Here is a 6,055-nt window from a genome sequence, read left to right on the forward strand (position 1 = left end):
AAAAGGGGGAAGGCATTAATCAAAGAACATGTATGAAAGACTCGTGGACATGGATAACAGTGCGGGGAAGGACTGTGGGACTGGGGGGTGGGCTGGAAAGTAGAGAGCAAATGGGGAAAAGTTGGGACAACTGTAATAGAATAAATAATAAAAAACAGAAATAAAAAAGAAAGGAACAGTAATTTGAAGTTTATACCAGCTGTAATGCAGGTTATTCTGACTTTAAGATAGCATCCATGGCATACTTCTGAGTCCATTCCTGAGATATTCTGTTGTATTTATCTCTGTTTTATAGATCTGTGCAATCTCTCACACTAAGGGGGCATCTGAGTTTGGATCACACAGCGGTGAACAAATGGATAAAGGAACTTTAGAAATAGTTAAAGCAGGAGACTACCGTGACCTTAGAATATTGAGACAAATGATGCCATTACTGTTAATATTTGGATGATAAATTTTTGTAAATGCAATCTTAGGTGGTTTAAAGGGGTAGGAAAATTATCTGTAGGAAAATAAATTGTCAAAAAAAATACACTGCCTCAATACGGGCTGTCATTAGGTCCCATAATTGTGACTTGCCGATGAAACCTATCATCCCCAAGTGGACCTACGGAACATTGTGCTGGAGGGTCACAGGCCAAATCACTAAGTTCCTTCTGAATGCATTCCAGCACCATAGTCTGTGCTTTGCATAGGGCTCCTCACATCTTGGTCCCTGCTCAAAGGTCTGGCCCAAACTCTTCATTATCCCAGTGACAGGGAAGGATTGTCTTTTCATCTCATACTGGCTCTGTCAGACGCAGGCAGGCTGAGGGGCCAGTGCCTCCCTCAAGCCAGGACCTTGGCATTGGCCTTCTCCCTGAGTGGCAGCTGGTGCCTCTCTAGCCCCTTATATTTAACTTTCCCATTCAAATTACTGTGTGGTGTCTGCCCCCTGATTAGACCCTGACTGACACATTTGCCAATCTTGGGTTTGTTCTCTTTTTCTACCCACTCAACTACCAGCTTTATCCAGCCTTATCAAGTCTAGATAAATGCAATATTCTATAATTTATGTTGATCTTCATGTCTTTAGACAGGGCTCCCTCTAATCTGTCTTTCATGGTGACATCAGATCACTGTCTCTAAAATGCCGTTAATCTAATCATGCCAGTGCTCAGTTTAAAAGCCCTCTCTGGCTACACTTGTACCTTAAATACAAGTCTGAACTCCTATGTGTGGGACACAGGCCTTCTAGGTTCCCTCACCCTTCTCAACTCACCTTAACAAATCGCTTGCCTTGTCTCCTTTCTCTCCCCCTTACTTTTGCACTTTAGGCACAGTGAAAAATTTGAAGTGCCTTGAAAGGTTGGATTATTCCTCTATCTTCTTTCAACCATCGTTGAATTGTTCCCTGTCCATATAATTCTTTCTCTGATTCCTGCTTGTGATGAATATCTACCTTATTTATTCCTCAAGACTCAATTCAAGGATTCATCCTCATTTAGTTAGGTCTATGTCTTAGAATGGAACATTTCCACAAGTACAGGAACCATGTCTTACTTGTCTTGAATTCCAAATTCTCTCCCAAAGTAGGCACTAAAAACATGTGTGTTGAATGTTGAATGAATGGATGAATTTTTATAAATGCAATCAGTCTGCGCATATGCTGTGAGGTCCAGTTACTTTCAGATATCTAAGAAATAGCTAAGGACACAAGAGGGGATTATTATTCCAAGACATTTTCAATTCTCCATGAGAAGACATGAGGAGGGTGTAGGGTTTCAAGTGCTGAGGTCAGCTGGCTCCTCTACATTACAAGCTGGGTGTGCTTGTGTAAACCACTCTGAGCGTGATGCTTTAATGTCACAGTTAGGATCCCAATGAGAAACAGAAGGTATCTTCAGCTTGGACTTTGAACCAAATTAATTAATGGAGTCTTTATACGGATATGGAAAGGATTAAGGAAACCAACAGGGGGTGTTGGGGCACTTAGCAACTAGAAACAGTTCCCACCTAGTCAGTCCTGAAGGGGCAAGTGGAGAAAACAGTGGTCCTGGAGCCTGCTGGGAACTAGAGCTGTCAAGAGGGGCTTCCTGAGAGGAAGTGTGGACTCAGAGACAGAGTTCCTACCAGCACAAAGCAGCAAGGGGGTAGGGGAAGGAGGACCCTGACCTCTCTCTCCTTCTGTCCTTCAGCTCCTGTAGGCATATGCCCTTGACTGAAGCCCATCTCGGAGCTAGAGCCAAGGGCGCTGGGGTAATTCCATCTGGAGAGTCGGCCCCATCCTCCTCCATGCACAGAACCAGGGGGACTGAGGTAGAGGGAGTGCCAGGGAGCAAAGAGCAAACCTTGGGTTTGGTGGGGGCAAAATACATATGAAAGTGATGGTTAAGTTATAACCTTTCTGCAAGAAAGAGTATTTCCCAACTTCAACATCATTATAGAATACCAAATAATTTATAGTTTATCTTCCTCTAAAAGGGATTCTCGGGACAAATACGGGAAGGGATTATTCATCTTCAGCTTGTGGTTGGACAGCTTTCTTGGTTATAGCACGATGTGGATGAGGCCAAATGAAAAGGTTTGATTACATGAGCACCAGTGTTACGTGGACACAGGCTACAGTCCAGGCCTGGCCCAGTGTCCTGCCTGCATCACTACTCCCCAGATAATCTGGGGGGGGTGTCCTACTGTAGGTGTGGGTTAGATGTGAGGTCCTCCAGCATTAGAAACAATCTCTATGCAATGTTTTAAAAATGTTATATAAGCTAGTCCTTGTAATTATCCCAAACCATCCAAGCACCCATGTATTATACTTCCTACAATAAGTGCAAAGAATGAGGCCTCTCAGAGAGTGTCAGGGGGTAACTCCAGAGCATGATTCGAGGAACACCCCAAGAAACCTTTCCCAAAAGAATCTCCCCTACTCTTTGTCCCCACATTCTAATGTGAGAACTCCCAACAATTATCAATCCTCTTTTGGATCATTTGCAATTGCTTCAGAAGTCCCATCCTAAAACATACATAAGGTAATCAGGTTGGTGGCAAATTTGCATGTACTTTACCATTTCATTTATCAGATCAGCTAGATCACTCATTCAAATAGTTTTTGCTGAGAACTTACTTTGTGCCAATCACTATACTAGGTTGTTTACCCACACCAAGAACAGCACAATGAAATAGGTTATTTGGTGAGGGAGAAGGGTGGAAAGATATCTCAAAATGTCTAGAGCTAGGGGCTTCAGCAAGGACAGGACATGTGTGCCTGGTTAGTCTAATTAGGAACTAGAAAAAAACTATGGGATTGGGCTAAAATAATGTGAGCTCGGTTTGGCTAAGAGACATGTTGGAGGATATTGCATAAATTATAATTACACTCACAATTATGTGAGCACTTATTATGTTCCCAAAAGAATGTAATATGTTAGATCTTCCTTTAATTCCTTTCTTATGCTGAAGGTATTGTGATGCCCATTCTTTTGATGAGAAAATTGAGATTTCAAAAGGATGTGATTCACCATATACAAGCGACTATAGGATGGCAGAGTCGGGAACCCAATCTAATTCTGTCTTCAGAGTCTGCACTCTCTCCATTCTGTAGCATCCTCTTACTGCGTGGGCTTGAATTAGTAAAACATCTTCACTTAATATTTGGATATTTTAGAGAACTGCATAAACTTCAGTGGTCTTTTGAAAGAACAAATACTAAGGAGCTCTCGTTCTTACAGAAGGCTTGCCATGGTTTTGCCCTCCTCAATTTTGTTTTCTGAGGAAACTGAGAAGACACCAACAGATTACTCAACAAATGTCTGGTGAGTGAATAGCACTATAATTAAGCAGTTAAAAGTCACGCAACATTTTATAACATGCAAAACATAAAAAGATGTCTCAATTTCTCCCTAAGACTCGTTTCCCATTAAATTCCAATTTTCTACTTGATGAACTGCAGACCCTCCCAGTATCAACAAAGATTAGGCAGGATTTCCTTGCTAGACCAATGCTGTTAAGAAGCAAACTGTAACAAACTGGGGCTGGACCAAATAAAGGATTAGCGAACAAGCAGCTTTGCTCAATGACCTTCTGGCTTTCTTTGTCTGGCACCTTCCATGGAGAAATTTTTAAAAAGGGCAGAGATGATGACCAAGAAGTTTCAGGAAGTTCTACCCCCTTTCTTAGAATTTGTCAACAGGTTGGTTCCCGAGAATGGCTTGTCTCTCGTAATTACCCATTGGCAGGCTCAGCACCACGACGTTCCATGGAATGGGTGAGTCTGCTGACAAATGTTTGTCTCTACAACAGGCTTCATGGAAATCACCAGCCATGCCCACCCAGAGCACACCAGGAGAAGAGCACGTCCTAGGTCAGTTGCTTCAGGAGATACGGCTTCTCCTAACAACAATCGTTTGTTTCCAGAATATTATTGATGTAACTCAGTAGCAAGTGTCCACTCAGTGTGCAAGTGATAGAAAGACAGAGAACATAATTTTCCCAAACAAAACCTAGCAAAGCCTGATGAAGCCTCCAAACTCTGGGGAAGGGCCTTGTACTTCTCTGGACTGGCTGAAACACCATTTCTATTTCAATTCCATGATGAGCAATGAATAGATCTAGGGCCTTCATAATAACCTCATCTATGTATTTCTACCTATGATCATTGTTGCAGTCCTGGCTGCATGGCTCAGTTGGTTGGAGTGTGCACTGATTCTGTGCACTGAAAGGTTGCTGGTTTGATTCCCAGTCAGGGCATATACCTGGTTTGTGGGTTCCATCCCTAGTTAGGGTGCACACTGAAGGCAACAAATTGATGTTTCTTTCTCACATCAATGTTTCTCTCTCTCTCCCCCCTTTTTCTCAAATCAATGGAAACATGTCTTTGGGTGAGAATTAAAAAAAAAACCAATGATGCATCATTATGAACATATTTTGGTTCTTGCTAGATTAAAAATAGGAACAAGAAAGAAGCCAGGGTTGCTGTCTGTCATCTCCATGGTTTCCAGTGGTGGCTGAGTCTGCTCCTTGTCTCTAATTCCCACCAGACAGACCCACTATGTTTCTAGCTTCTACCAGGTAACCTAGGCTGCTGGGCTCCTGTATTACCACTTCCTCTTTTTGTCCTCCCGGCCCTAGGGATGACTGTTGTTTCCTGTGGTTGCTAATCTCTGGTTTTCCTTGCTATCACATTTGTCTTTCCAGTTCCTCTACCACCTGTGTAACCAGTTCCCTGAATAAGTCAACCATTGCACTAGCTTTCTGATTAGCCCCTCCTGTTTTCCTGATTAGAACATGACTGATACATGTGCATTCTTCCCTATATTGTGATGGCAAGACATCAAACACAATCTCAAGTTGCCTACCTCCAAAGCAGGAAAACCCACTCTCTACCTTCCTGCCAGCTAGAGATGGGTTCACATCAAGGGTGTGAGAAATTGGAATTTCACTTAGAGGCTTCTCAAAGAATATCTGTTGAGCAAATAAGTCTCTCTGGTGTCATGTGACATTCTGGGTTTCATGAGTGCTTGTGGCCAGGAGGGAGGTGAAGCCATTGTGGGATGGAGGAGCATGGCACCACTCACCTCTGCAACCTGGGGTGGAGAAAAGAGCCTGGCCTACTAGAAAATGCTCTATAAATAAGAGTTACTTTAGGAGATGTGTTAGGACACTTTGTTGCAACAAGAGAGAAATCCAATCAAAAAAATATGTTGACACAAATGACTGAAAAGCCCAGATGTTGCACAAGCTTTAGATACGGCTGGTCCAAGAGTTCAAAGAATGTCTCCAGGAATACGCTTACATTCATCACTGACCATGGATGACTTGCTTTCCTTTGTGCTGGTTTCTTTCTCACACAGACACTTGCCCTTGACTGCTACCGAGCCTCCAACAACTCCAAGACGCATGGAATTTTAATGTCCTCAGTCTCAGGATAGACATTTTTTCTGGCTCTCCCTGCCACTACCATTCTTAAGAAAGGACCAGTAGGCCCTGCTTGGCTTGCATACCCAGCCCTGGGTGTCACTCTGTCTTTGGGGATCACAGGCCCTGGGAGTAACGCACTCCTCAGCCACCTGCAGCA

General features: G+C 43.1%; 1 pseudogene; it reads right to left on the reverse strand.

The window, feature by feature from the left end:
* Window positions 1-211: 211 nt before the first annotated feature.
* LOC119051771 (ubiquitin-conjugating enzyme E2 D3-like) lies at window positions 212-677 on the reverse strand (annotated as a pseudogene).
* Window positions 678-6,055: the final 5,378 nt, after the last annotated feature.

The sequence above is a fragment of the Artibeus jamaicensis genome, unplaced genomic scaffold, assembly GCF_021234435.1.
Source record: "Artibeus jamaicensis isolate MK-2021 breed Jamaican fruit bat unplaced genomic scaffold, CSHL_Jam_final scaffold_1964, whole genome shotgun sequence".
Classification (NCBI taxonomy): Eukaryota; Metazoa; Chordata; class Mammalia; order Chiroptera; family Phyllostomidae; genus Artibeus; species Artibeus jamaicensis.